Genomic DNA, 11,821 nt, shown 5'->3' with positions numbered 1-11,821 from the left:
GAAAAACAGGATAAGATCCAGAACAACCCCGGAAAGTTGAGGGCTGAGGGCTAAAAGACCGTGCTGGGTAATAACACCAGATAGGAAATGTTGAGCTAGGAGGACTCCATCCCCTAGACTGTGGCAGGAATGTGGGTCAACATTTGGAAACCTGAAAATTCCCCCACGGAAATGACTCCAAGGGACAGACCGGGATTGGTGAGGAAAGGGCACGGCTGTTTAGAAGTAGCTAGGTTTCCTGGATGTCTTTATCTTTTTCCGATACCAGGGTGGAGAATGTGAGACTGCCGCCCGAGGCGTGTTGACAGTGGTGCCTGTGGTGTGACATTCTCTTTCTTTCTCTGTAGTTGGAGGCTGGCAGCGAAGAAGATCGAAAATTAAACCTCAGGTAAGTAGACTTTCAATTTTTGTTCCTAAGTCTTTCTCCCAAGCAGGTAAGGAATGCTATTGTTCCTCTCCCAAAGGGAAAACCTTCAAAAAGAATATGCCAGTTTTGGTCCGGGTGTGGTGGCTCATGCCTTGTAATCCCAGCACTTTGGGAGGCCGAAGTGGGTGGATCACGAGGGATCGAGACCATCCTGGCCGACATAGTGAAACCCTGTCTCTAGTAAAAAAAATACAAAAAATTAGCTGGGTGTGGTGGTGTGTGCTTATAGTCCCAGCTACTCGGGGGGCTGAGGCAGGGGAATCGCTTGAACCTGGGAGGCAGAGTGAGCCAAGATCGTGCCACTGTACTTCAGCCTGGCGACAGAGCAAAACTCCATCTTAAAAAAAAGAATATGCCAATTTTTTAATGCCTTAGAAATTATACCTAAAGCACATATAAAACTGAAGTGCTTTAAAATCCATACATATGTCTAGCCACTTTAATAATATTATATAACACTTGGAGGGAAAATAATTGCCATTATTCTGCCACCCTTACGTTACCATTTTGAGCATTTTTTGGTAACTTATTATTTTTTAATAGAGACAAGGTCTCGCTGTGTTGCCCGAGCTGGTCTTGGACTCCTGGCCTCAAGTGATCTTCCTGCTTGGCCTCCCAAAGTACTGGGATTACAGTCATGAGCTACTGCACCTGGCCTAACTTGAGCATTTTTGTGTATTTTCTTGCAGACTATTCTGCTTAAAAAAAAATAATAATAATAATCATGACACTCTGCCCTCAGTTTTTCATCCTGCTTTTGGTAAGGTGTTCCTTTTGCGGTAAGCACTTCACTGATTTGAAACAGATGCTCAACCCCCTAAATGTATCAATTCAGGGTGCTTTAATTGCGCTTATGAGAAATCTTTAGCTCTGCTCATTGAAAAGATTCCAAGATGTAGTCCTCAGCTGATGTATTCACTAATGGACACCAAAAACATTTTCGTTTTTTCTTTGCCAAAAATTAAGTTCTGCCTTTGTTTGGGTGTTTTGTTGGTTTGTAGAAGATTCAGCCCTTTGTTATATTAATGTAGTGTATTCCTTCATACCAAGGAGCCAGTCTTAAACTCTGACCTCATAGTTTTTAAAAAGTAAGCAGATTTTCAGGGATATTGTTCTTAAAAATATATATATATAGTCTGTTTTATCTCATGAGGGGAAGGAAAATTAATTGGAAAAGGAAATGTGTGTTCAGAAATTGGGGTCAACCATTCATTACCGAGGGCAGGGTGTTCTGGTCAAACTCTCATGCAGAACTGGTGGAAATATGCTCAGCTTTTCTCCGATGTTTCTATGTGCTTGAGTAAAGGGCGGGGAAATACTGACTTTTATCACAGCACACATGATTTCTAAAGATTATGTGGCTAGGGGAACACTAGCCTGCAAGAATCAAAGAGATGTCTTATTTCTGGGTCCTCACTAGGGGACGTCTGCTTGGTCCTCGCTTTTAATGTTATGCTCAAGACACAGGACACATTTGCTCTGTCACCTTGGGGTTTTTGGTTGGTCAGCTCAGGGCCCATGTCAGGGTTGCCAGGCTGGAAGCAGCTGGACTCCCAAGTGGGGGCAGTCATGGGCCGAGTTGCAGATCAGACTATCTGGGTGGAAACAGGGAGGGGGCAGAGTGGAAGTCTGGACACTGACTGTCAAGAAGGAACTGAAAGAGGGGCTTGCCCACCTCAGAGCAGCTCCTGCAGGCACCCAGCTCCCTTCCCCCCAAATCTCCTCCCCCAGATCCCTGCCCCCAACTCCCCTCCCCACCAGCTCCTCTCTCCACCTGTTCCCCTCCCCAAAATCCCCTTTCCCGGATCCCTCCCTCCAGGTTCCCCTCACCTCACTCCCCATCTCCCTTCCACCACTCTCCTCCCCGTTCCCCCACTCCCCTCCCCGAGATCCCTTACCCTAGATCCCTCCCTCCCTGGATCCCTTACCCTAAATCCCCTCCCCAGCCTCCACTCCCCGATCTCCTCCCCCATCTCCCCTCCCTAAAGTCCCCTCTCTGAGCTCCCCTTCCCCCAGCTCCCCTCTCTAAATCCCCTCCCCAAGTTCCCCTCCCTGAGCTCCCTTGCCTAAATCCCCCTCCCTCAGATTTCCTCCCTTGATCCCCTCCCCAAGCTCCTCTCCCATGTCTCCTCCCCATCTCCCCTCCCCAAGCTTCCCTCTCCCAGATCCCCTTCCCCAGCTTCCCTCCTCCATCTCCCCTCCCCAGGCTCCCCTCTCCCAGATCTCCTCCTTAGCTCCCCACCTCCAGGTCCCCTCCTTGAGCTACCCTCCCCAAGCTCTTTTCCCTCAGCTTCCTCCTGGGGTTCCCCTCCCCATCTCACCTCCCCCAGCTCACTCTTGGAGCTCCCCTCCCCCATACTCCCCTCCACCTGCTCGTTCCTAGAGTTCCCCTCCCCATCTCCCCTCCCCCAGCTCCCTCTTGGAGCTCCCCTCCCCCATGTCTCCTCCCCAGGCTCCCCTCCAGCCCTTCCTTGGGGTTGGAATCTCTTCCATCTCTTGTCTCTCTCAGGGCTGTTGTTGATGAGAGAGCACTGAGCTCTGTCACTTAGACTATCTTTGGGGCAAACAGCTATTTTTATTTTTTAATTACCTTTAATAGCTTATATCATAGTGGTTTCAGTTAAGAACTTATAAATAGCAGTGACATGAAAATGCATATGTGGACCTTTCTCATTAGTATTTAACCTTTTTTTAAATTAAAACTTTTTATTTTTATTTTTTAGAGACAGGGTGTTTGTTGTCCAGGCCGAAGTGCATTGGTGTGATCATAGCTCACTACAGCCTTGAACTCCTGGGCCAAGCTGTCTTCCCACCTCAGCCTCCCAGGTAGCTGGGACTGCAGGCGTGCGCCACCACACCTGACTAACTTTTTTAAATGTGTTTTGAAGAGACGAGATCTCACTGTGTTGTTGAGGCTGGTCTCAAACTCCTGGGCTTAAGTGATCCTCCCACCTTGGCCTCCCAAAATGCTGGGATTGCAGGCGTGGTGACAGCCGCTGCACCTGGCCCTTTTCTTGCAAAAGGCCCCTTTCTCTGCCTCGTTGGGAGCTGCGGGGGACCTTACAAAGGGGTGGGAAATAAAGCTTTGGTAGCTTTCCATATCGAGTTCTCAAAACAGCCCTAGGAGGGAGGTTTTCCCAGTTGGTGGTTGAGGCCCAAGATTGGAACTGGGAAATACTGTGTTTGAAGCGAGACCTCTAATGCCAAGTTGATCCTACTCTGCTGCCTTTCTGGAGGCCAGGCTAGTAGTACCGTTGAATTCGCTGTCTTGGACATACAGGTGCGGGAGCGTGCCTGAGGCCGCCGGGGTGGATTAGCAGCAGTGCCAGGGCAGCACCAAGGACTCATGCCAGCTGGTGGCCGGTGCCTCCTGGGATGTTGGGTCATTCTGACCACCACCGAGAGTCCTTTCGTGCCACTGTCAGCAGGTCCCCAACACCATTGTGACCATTGGGAGACCCTGGGCTGGAGTTGGAGACCTGGGTTCTCATTTAGGGTGGAATGTTGGGCTCTGGGCTTGTCCCCCTAGGTCCCCTTTTAAACCGCTCTTCAGCCACCTTGACGTCGCACCCACCTTTTTAGGCACAGAACACCATCCTGCCTCCTAACCTTCCTTGCTACACAAGAAAAGTTGTCCTGGTTTAAGCTTTGACTGAAACGCGTTCACATCCGTGTGTCAATTTGCATTTTCAGGCCTTTTCTCTCTGAGTCTCTCCTGGAGAAGAAAATTATGGAATAGTTGGTTGTTTTTTGTTTGGCATCAGGAGAGTTAGGGAGAGATTTCTCTTTGTTTCCATGGATCCTGAAGGTGAACTGCCATCACCTTGTCTCTAAGAGGTGCTGTAGGGAGAAAAACTGGAGGTAGCAGGATATTTCTCTTTTCTCCCCTCTGTCTAGCCTTAGTTAATAGTTTCATCTTTTGGGTCATCTAAAAAGTCAGCTGTGATTCATCCATATCCAATAAATTGCGGGGTCACATGGATCGGTTCTTCCGAGCCACCTGCCTTCTTTTTCTCAGGTTCCCTGGTGGCGCCTCTTCACATCCTCACACCTCTTCTGTCCTGTCACAGAGGAACACCCCTGGACCTATCCTCTCTACCTTGGCATGTTACCCCCTGGTCCCTTGATGCTTCTTCCTTCTGGTCCTTGGAGTCTTTCCTGAGCTCCAGCGTCACCGGCGTTGCTGGCCTTTCCGCCCTCCCCTCTCGCATGTGCCTTTTCCAGTCCATCGGGACTACTCCCTGCTCCCTAATCATGCATGTTCCCTCGGCCGGTTCCTTTTCACCTGGCTGTAGTCCTCATGGCCAGCTAAAAGTGCTCCCATCCCAAACGTTTGTGATTTCCCTCTCTTCAGAGAAAGCAGGGAGCCCCTGGCGTCCCTCTCTGTGACAGGTGCCACATCCGCCTATGTTGCAGGTCTGTGTGCCCTTGTCGCATCCCTAACTGCTCTCACATCCCTTAGGGATGGCCTCATTTCTCTGCCTTCGTGTAGCATTTAAACAGTTTAAATGGCCGGGCATGGTGGCTTACATCTGTAATCCCAGCACTTTGGAAGGCTGAGGTGGGACAGATCTCTGGAGCTCAGGAGTTCGAGACCAGCCTGGCCAACATGGTGAAACCCCCTTTCTACTAAAAATACAAAAATTAGCCGGGCTTGGTGGTGAACACCTGTAATCTCAGCTACTTGGGAGGCTGAGGCAGGAGAATCGCTCAAACCCGGGAGGTTGCAGCGTGCCGAGTTCACGCCACTGCACTCCAGCCTGGGCAACAGAGCGAGACTCTGTCTCAAAATAAGTAAATAAAGGTTAACAGTTCAAATGGATTAACCTTTGACCCTACAGTAAATTCCAGACATGTAGGAGAAACAGCCAGGTGTAGAGGGAAGGCAGTGGGGTTCTGAGTCAGGCAGACCTAGGTTTGGCATCTGGCTCCCGTGCTGGTGGCTGAGTTCCTTTACCTTTGTGTGTTCCTACACCTCTGTGGGTCTCAGTTGTTCCACCTATAAAACAGAGATGACACTGTGACCTCTGAGGGTTGTGGAGTAGTTGTGTGATGTTCCTTGCTCAGGCCAGGCGCAGTGGCTTACGCCTGTAATCCCAATACTTTGGGAGGCCAAGGTGAGTGGATCGCTTGAGCCCAGGAGTTCGAGACCAGCCTACACAACATGGCAAAACCCCATCTCCGCAAAAAAAAATAGAAAAATTAGCTGGGCATGGTGGTGCATGCCTGTAGTCCCAGCTACTCAAGAGGTTGAGGTAGGAGAATCAGTTGAACCCAGGAGGTCGAGACTGCAGTGAGCTGAGATTATGCCACTGCACTCCATCCTGGGTTGACAGAGCGAGACGCTGTCTCAAAAAAAAGTTCCTTGCCCAGAATTAGGTCCACAGTGGGCTTGGTTGCTGTGCTCGGTCTTCACAAGGTATTGCTGACGTGCGGTGTTAGTTCACAGCACAGGAGAATTAGTGGGGCCGACTCCTGCAGGTACTGTGGCCAGGCCTGAGGGGGCGCCCACTATGGATGCTCTTTGACTCGGAGCAGCCTTCCTGCTTTACCCGGCTACATTACTATAAGATGCAAATACGAATATAGACTTGGAGGAAGCAGTGTTGTAACTCAGACAGTTTTTCTGCAGGCCTTCTGGGAAGTGTCTCGAACTGATCATCTCACACCCAGCATGCAGGTGATTGCAGCAGAGCAGGATGGATGCAGTTCCCTTGCTCTCCCCTGCCTTCCGCATGTGCAGGCTGCTGCTGGCCGCTCCCAGTCCCTCTTTGGAATCTGTGCCGTTCAGACTGTGGGAACTGGTGAGCAGATGGCCCTGCTGGCAGCAGCTCCTGGCTCCCTTGCCATCCTGGGAGCCGGCTCAGTCTGGCATGAGACATAAGTAGTTGTGGGCCAGGTAGGACACTGGGGAGATAATATTGTCCCCAGGGTGTGGATCGGGAGTGAAGATTTTTTTTTTTTAATCGAGCGTTTCCGAGTCAAGTGAGGGAACATGGTCGTTAGAATTATTATGATTTGGTGATTTGTGATTGCCTGCCCTAGCAGAGGTATGGGCCAGAGCGAGTGGCAGGATATTGTCTCTTCTGTTTTATTGGGTTTCAGTGGTAAACTGTGAACTCCCTGACTCCTCTGCCTTTCTGTCCACGCTCCCTTCCCCTTTTGGTCTCCACCTGGAAGTCTCCCAGGGACCCCATTCTCCTTACAGCCTTCTGAAGTGTGGTTTTGCCTTCTCCCCCTCCCCTACAGTGTCTGAGTAGATGGGGGTTGGCATGTTGAATATCCTTACTTTTGCAGCTGTCCACCCTCTGGGGTTCCTCCCTGCCCTTGGCGGTCCATCTTAGCCTGGGCTTTATTGTCTTTGTTGCTTGTCTGTCCAGTTAAGTCCTGCCAAGAGGTGTCATGCACCCAGTGCCTCCAAATTCTGTGTCTGTGCTGGAGATGGACATGTGCGTAGGTTACTGTATCAGTCATCGCTTGCTGCATAACAAGTTACCACTAACTTAACAGTTAAACAGTATATATATATTTTTAATTTTATTTCTTTTTAATTTGAGATGGAGTTTTACTCTCGTTGTCCAGGCCGGAGTGCAATGGCACTCTGTAGCCTCTGCCTCCCGGGTTCAAGCGATTCTCCTGCCTCAGCCTCCCGAGTGTCTGGGATTACAGACACATACTACCATGCCTGGACAATTTTGTATTTTTAGTAGAGATGGGGTTTCTCCATGTTGGGCAGGCTGGTCTCAAACTCCTGACCTCTGGTGATCTGCCTGCCTCGGCCTCCCAAAGTGCTGAGATTACAGGGATGAGTCACCACGCCACCACACATGGCCAACCACCGCACCCAGCCCATGTTTATTATCTCACAGCTTCCATGGGTCAGGAATCTGGACATGGTATATCTGGGTTCTCTGTTTGGGGACTTACAAGGCCTGCTGGCCAGGGCTGGGGTCTCATCTGAACCCCAGGGTCCTCTTTTAAGCTCACATGGTTCTTGGCTGAATTCATTTTTTTTTTTTTTTCTGCTCTGTCATCCAATGGAGTGCAGTGGTGCGATCTCGACTCACTGCAACCTCTGCCTCCAGGGTTCAATTAATTCTCCTGTCTCAGCCTCCCGAGTAGCTAGGACTACAGGTGTACCCAGCAAATTTTTGTATTTTTAGTAGAGACGGGGTTTCACCATATTGGTCAGGCTGGTCTCGAACTCCTGACTTCAGGTGATCCACCCGCCTCAGCCTCCCAAAGTGCTGGGATTACAGGTGTGAGCCACCACGTCTGGCCTGAATTCATTTTCTTGCAGCTATGGAGAATTCATGGTGCTTGCTTCTTCAAAGCCAACAGGAGAGTCTGCCTCTGTAGGGTCTTATGACAGATTGTTATCACCAGAATGACTGTCTCATCGCCTTTAATGTGCAATGCAGCCTAATTAAGGGAACAGCTCTCCCGCCTTGTTCTCTTGTCCCTCCCACATTCAAAGAGAAAGGCTCACTCGGGTGCATGCATCTGGCAGAATTCTGCCCACCAGTCAATCTGTGTGTATTCTGGGGATGCCCCCAGTCTAATATAGAGAGAACACATGTAAACAAATAGGTTTCCATTCAGTGTTACAGATGTGCCTAGTTTTGGGATGGTCAGGGGTGCCTGGTGCTCATGGGAAGAGACCAGGAACACGGGGAGCAAGCCTTACAGAGTTTGACACCACCCTGGTGAACGCTGGTCCCCTCCACTCAGCACCCACATGCTTGTTCATGCTCTGAGGCTTAGTGTCTCTTGGATTTGCCCCCACCTTGAATATGTTGGCCTTAAAAATAACCACCCATGTTGATTCTGTTTTGTTTTTCCCACAGCTTTGGACTTAGGGAGAGATGGGCATGGGTTTGGCTCCTATGTCTGTCCTTTGTCACCTCACTAGGCTATTATATGATCTTGGGCAGGCCTTAGTTTCAAGTGGCCAATATAGTACGCAGCTTGTAGGGTGGTTGTCAGAATTAAATGTGCTCATGACGCGAACCTTTTCTCCTATAGTAGACATTCAACAAATGCCCCCTGCCCGTACTTCCTTCATGGTAACAGCTTCTGTTGAAAATGATTCGTGTCTTCCTTTTTCTTCTCACAGGCATTTTTCTCTCCTTAGTGTTTCCTTGGCGTTTTGTGCTTGCTCTGTAGTATATGTACTTAGGTACAGAAATGTTTCCTGTAATGCAGGACTGGCTGCATAACTTGTGGAGCCCAGTGCAAAATGAACATGGTAGAGCCCCTTGTTAAAATGTTATTAAGAGGTCGGGCGCAGTGGCTCATGCCTGTAATCCTAGCACTTTGGGAGGCCGAGGCAGGTGGATCACCTGAGGTCAGGAGCTTGAGACCATCCTGGGCAACATGGTGAAACCCTGTCTCTACTAAAAATACAAAAATTAGCCAAGTGTGGTGGCACGTGCCTGTAATCCCAGCTACTCGGGAGGCTAAGGCAGGAGAATCACTGGAACCCAGGAGGCAGAGGTTGCAGTGAGCTGAGATCACACCACTGCATTCCAGCCTGGGCAACTGAGTGAGAATCTGTCTCAAAACAAACAAGCAAACAACAACAACAGACATAATTAAGAATTTCAAGATGGCATGAGCAGAGTGTTAAACCAAGCATGGGGCCCTTCTGAGCACATATGAAGAAGCTGGCCTTGCCCACTAGACTGTGAGCCACCCTAGGGACAGGGCCTGCCTGACCTCCTGCCTCACAGCGCCCCGTTTGCCCTGGATAGGCCCTGGAGGTCTTGTAAATTGAGTATTGTTTCCTGTTGAGCAACTAAAAGTTGTCTTGGACGTTCAGGAAACAAAGGACAGAGAGATTCTTCCCACCTTTGCCTCCATTGCAGTTTAGTAATATCAGTGCTATTAGATCAGTCTCAGTACCCCTCTGTCCTCATCTGTCTGCTTGTGAGCTGTTCATTCAACAAACATTTGTTGAGCTCCTACTGTGCGCCAAGCCCTGTTTTAGGGGCTGGGAATATAGCAACAAACAAAATAAAGATTTCTGCTCTGGAAGCTGACATTCTGTTGAGGGAGACAAGACAGTAAGTAAAATAAACAAGCACAATAATCGTATGTTGGTAAGTGCCCAGGCAAAAAAAAATAAAGCAGAGATGGAGGAGAGAAAAGGGAACACCCATACTCCACTCTGTGAATTGCCTTGTATACATTATTTCATTTAATCTTTGTGAAAACCCTGTAAGGACATTTAAATTCCCATTCCCTGGATGAGAAGACTAAGCCCCAGAGAGGTCAGTGGCCTGTTTTTATTTAGTAGTAAACCGTTGAGCTGAGGCCCTCATACTCCATGTCTCATTGACTCCAAAACCTGTGCTGTTCACCCCAAAATCCAAGTGCTGTCTTTCCTTTTCCTCCTCCCTATGCATCAGAACGCACACTGGGAGACAGAATGGAGTTTATCAGAAGAACCAGGCTTTGCAGCCCATTCTTCCTGCTTGAGCCATTAGCAGCACTACTATGTGCTTGGGCAGGTCCCGTCACCTCCCTGAGCTCTACTTAAAGCAGGGATTGTCATGTATCCCCTTCATGTGCTGCAGCCCGGAGAGCATCCGGGTGGTAATGAGGCCAGCTTCTGCCGGCTGCAGGCTCTGGGCTTGGAACTTTCTGCACTTGCTATCATCTTCTTGTCACAAGCCTGCAACGTGGGACTCTCCTCATTTTAGGAAACCAGTTCCACGAGGCTGGTGGGAGGCCTGAGCCAGGTTTGAATGCAGGCTGCTGTGATTCAGGGACCTGAGTCCTGCCCCCACCCGTGTGGCCTTGTAGGTAGTGGCCTCCCATTGACTCCCACTTTTATACATTGGAGCATATAGACTTACCATTCTGGGGCCATTGTGCTGTTTGGTTGTTCCTTTTGGTTTAACTCGGGTTTTATTTCTGCAGTTTGTTGGAATGTTTGGTTAGAAAATCAGAATTTGCCTTCAATTTTTTTTTTCCTCTCTCTCTTTTTTTCCCTCTCTCTCTCTTTTTTCCTTTTTGAGACAGGGTCTTGCTCTGTTGCCCAGACTGGAGTACAGTGGCATGATTACAGCTCACTGCAGCCCTAACCTCCTGGGCTCAATTGGTCCTCCCACCTCAGCCTCCCAAGTAGCTGGGACCACAGGTGCACTGACCGCCATGCCTGGTTAATTTTTGTGTTTTTCGTAGAGACGGAGTCTCACTATGCTACCCAGGCTGATCTTGAACTCCTGGACTCAAGCAATCTACCCACATCGGCCTCCCAAAGTGCTGGAATTATAGGTGTGAGCCACTGTGCCTGGCCATATGTATATGTATTTTTTTGAGACGGAGTCTCACTCTGTCACCAGGCTAGAGTGCAGTGGCACAATCTCGGCTCACTGCAACCTCTACCTCCGGGGTTCCAGTGATTCTTCTGCCTCAGCCTCCCGAGTAGCTGGGATTACAACCGTGCGCCACCACCCCCAGCTAATTTTTTGTATTTTTAGTAGAGACAGGGTTTCACCATGTTGGCCAGGTTGGTCTCGAACTCCTGACCTCAGGCGATCTACTCGCCTCGGCCTCCCAAAGTGCTGGGATTACAGGCTTGAGCCACCGCGCCCGGCCCTATATATATTTTTTAATTAGAAAACTCATTCTAGAATGGGGACAAATGAGGACAGAGACATGAAGAGTTAATTCTGTCAGAACTTAATTAAGCTTTTCATTAAGGTTAACGTAAAACGAATTTTGCTCAGAGTCTAGTAGGTTTCATTAAACTTTTGAAATACCAGTACTTAGACTTCAAAAGAATGCCTCGGGGCCCTGGTCTCCTTCCTGTGCACTTAGCACATCACAGGAGCGTGCGCGCATGCGTGTACACACCAGGAATGTGCATGCAAGCTCAGCTCGTAGGTAGCAGTGTTACTAGCAGTCATCTTCATGATAAATGGGACAAAGCTGTGAGACGGAGTCAGAAAACTTGGGTCCGTCTTGAGATGCGTCATCTGCTGTGCAGGCTAAGGCATGCCTCTTCACTTCTCTGGGTCCCTGTCTCCCGCTGTGTAAAGTGAAAAGACAAGATTAGATGATGGCCTCCAAATTTAAGAATGAGAGTCCTCAGAGCCACCAATCTAGATCTGTGTTTATATTGTGCTGCTCATCATTTGCCGTGTATTTGTAACTGACTATCACGAGTTTTATTCCCACAGTGAGAGCAAGGTCATGCGCTTGTGGGGGTCTAGCTGGGTCGGGGCTATAGTCTGACCCTGCGATGGAGAAAACCAGCCTGGCTACCGAGAGGAAGTGATCCTCTGCTGGGACTCACCTCCTCCTCCGCAGAGCTTAGCCTGCCGCGTCTGCCCGCAGAAGCAGAGCCACACACAAAGCAGCGTCCGTTTAGAAAGAGAGTACTCA

The 11,821-nt window shown here is 49.4% G+C and overlaps 1 protein-coding gene across 1 annotated transcript in view; it reads left to right on the top strand.

Moving 5' to 3' along the window:
- The first annotated feature begins 351 nt into the window (after positions 1-351).
- The window catches only part of SSH1 (slingshot protein phosphatase 1), a 72,281-nt gene continuing 60,811 nt past the window's right edge, over positions 352-11,821 (top strand). Inside the window, exon 1 of the mRNA XM_011975581.1 lies at positions 352-388. The gene's annotated coding sequence lies outside the window, so the exon portion shown is untranslated. The remainder of the gene's footprint in view (positions 389-11,821) is intronic.

The sequence above is a fragment of the Mandrillus leucophaeus genome, unplaced genomic scaffold (genome assembly GCF_000951045.1).
Source record: "Mandrillus leucophaeus isolate KB7577 unplaced genomic scaffold, Mleu.le_1.0 Scaffold157, whole genome shotgun sequence".
NCBI classification, from domain to species: Eukaryota; Metazoa; Chordata; class Mammalia; order Primates; family Cercopithecidae; genus Mandrillus; species Mandrillus leucophaeus.
This window is presented reverse-complemented; position numbering and strand designations above follow the sequence as displayed.